Here is a 2,182-nt window from a genome sequence, read left to right as displayed (position 1 = left end):
GAATGAATGTAAAACTAAAGTTCTCCCATGTAAACTATCATATAATTCACAATAAAACATTAAAAAAAAATAATATGATCTGGATATTGATCCTGACCAGCTAGTTTTGCAATTTACAGAGTTATTCAACCCCACTGAAGCTTGGTGTAATGGGTTGGGTAATGTATCCACAAAATTCATGTCTGCTCAGAACCACAGAACCTCAGAATAACTTATTTGGAAATGGGTCTTTGCAGTTGTAATTAATTAAGTCTGGTGCTGTATATAGTATAACATGAGGAGTCCTGGTGTGGGTTAAGGTGCCAGACTGCAAAGTCACTTTGAACTGCAAGGTCAGCAGTTCAAGCTCACCAGCTGCTCCTCGGAAACCCTATACAGAGTTGCTATGGGTCAGAATCAACTTGATGGCACTTAACACCAACATAGTCAAACTGGATTAGAGTAGGCCCTTAATCCAGTGCTGAAAAGAAGAGGAGAAGATGTAGAGACACACAGGAGACAAGAGCAAGTAAAGGCAGAGGCAGAGATTGGAGTGATGCAGCTCCTAGCCATGACGCATCCAGGATTGCTGGCAACCACCACGGGAGTCCAGGTGTGGTGCTGTGGTAATGTGCTGGACTGCAAGGTCTGTTTGAACCACAAAGTCAGTGGTTCAAGCTTACCAGTAACTCCTTGGAAACCCTAAGCAGGGTCGCTATGGGTCGGAACCAACTCAATGACACTTGACAACAACAATAACAAACACATGCTAGGGAGGCAGCCTTCAGAAAGGGCACGGTCCTATCTACAACTGATTTTGGACTGCTGGCCTCCAGAACTGTGCTCGAATAATTTTCTGTGTTTTAAGCTACCTGATTTGTGGTACTTTTTTCTGACAGTCATAGGATACTGATATACCAAGCTTGCTCATATTTACCAGTTGTCGTTAGTTCCTTCTGAGACTTGTGCTCTGTAGGGGTTTTCAGTGGCTGGTGTTTCAGAAGTAGATCACCAGGCCTTTTCTCTAAAGCACCTCTGGGTGGTTTCAGACTTCCAGCTCTTTTGGTAGGATCCAAGTACACTAACCATTGACATTATCCAGGGACAACTCCTCATATTTAATATGTGATTAATAATATTGACCTCACAAGTCCTATGAGAATCAGGTATAACATATAAACATGTCTAAAACAGCTCTGAGAATTAGGAAAATACTCTGTAAATATGAGAGAGCTTTAAAAAGTTCATGGAAACATTTTTTATTACCTTTCAGGAGTCCTGGTGTGGGCTAATGCATCAGACTGCAAAGTCGTTTGAGCTGCAACATCGGTGGTTCAAGCTCACCAGCTCCTCCTTGGAAACCCTATACAGGGTTGCTACAGCTCAGAATCAACTCAATGGCATTTCACAACAACAAGTATAACATGAGTGGAAGGTAAATGTGGGTTGTGTGTAGATGTGATTGGCTTTGAATCATGAACCAGGGCAAAATAAAAACCAAATGCATAGAAAACTAACTAAATGTACAGGTATATGTGTGTATGTATGAAGTTATGGGTATGTAGTTAGCATTTATGGAACAACTTTCATTCATTGAGTTTCTATCATGTCCCTTCATTGTATGGAGTCCTGGTATGGTGCTGTGGGCTAATGCGCTGGACTGCAAGGTTGGTTTGACATGAAAAGTTGGTAGTTCAAACTCAAACTCACCAGCTGCCCCTCAAAAATCATATACAGGGTCGCCATGGGTCGGAACCGATTCGATGACACTTAACAACAACAACCATTGTTGCATGGGCCATACATCATTGTTTTTTGTTGTGCCGTTATTTGTTTGCCCTCCTTTTCTGTCTATGTCATCGTTTATCCTTACTCTTATTTATCTGGATTGTTGTACTCTCCAGTAATACATTAGCCCATAAGCTTTTGCCACAAGTTCTGCTTTTGAGGGAACCTGTGGTTTATTTCATCAAAACCAAGCCTGCTGTCATCTAGTTGACTTCGTCTTTTATTATTTTTTTTAATGTTTTATTATGAATTATGTGATAGTTTACAATGGGAGAACACTAGCTTTACATTCATCCTATCTTATATCATTTCATTGCTATGGTTACAATCCCCTCCATGCATCATCAACCAAACAAAGGGTATACACTACAAGCCTGCCCCCTGGTCTTCAGTTCACAGCCTGTCTCTCTCTCTC

The sequence above is a fragment of the Chrysochloris asiatica genome, unplaced genomic scaffold (assembly GCF_000296735.1).
Source record: "Chrysochloris asiatica unplaced genomic scaffold, ChrAsi1.0 scaffold00122, whole genome shotgun sequence".
In the NCBI taxonomy this organism is placed as follows: Eukaryota; Metazoa; Chordata; class Mammalia; order Afrosoricida; family Chrysochloridae; genus Chrysochloris; species Chrysochloris asiatica.
This window is presented reverse-complemented; position numbering follows the sequence as displayed.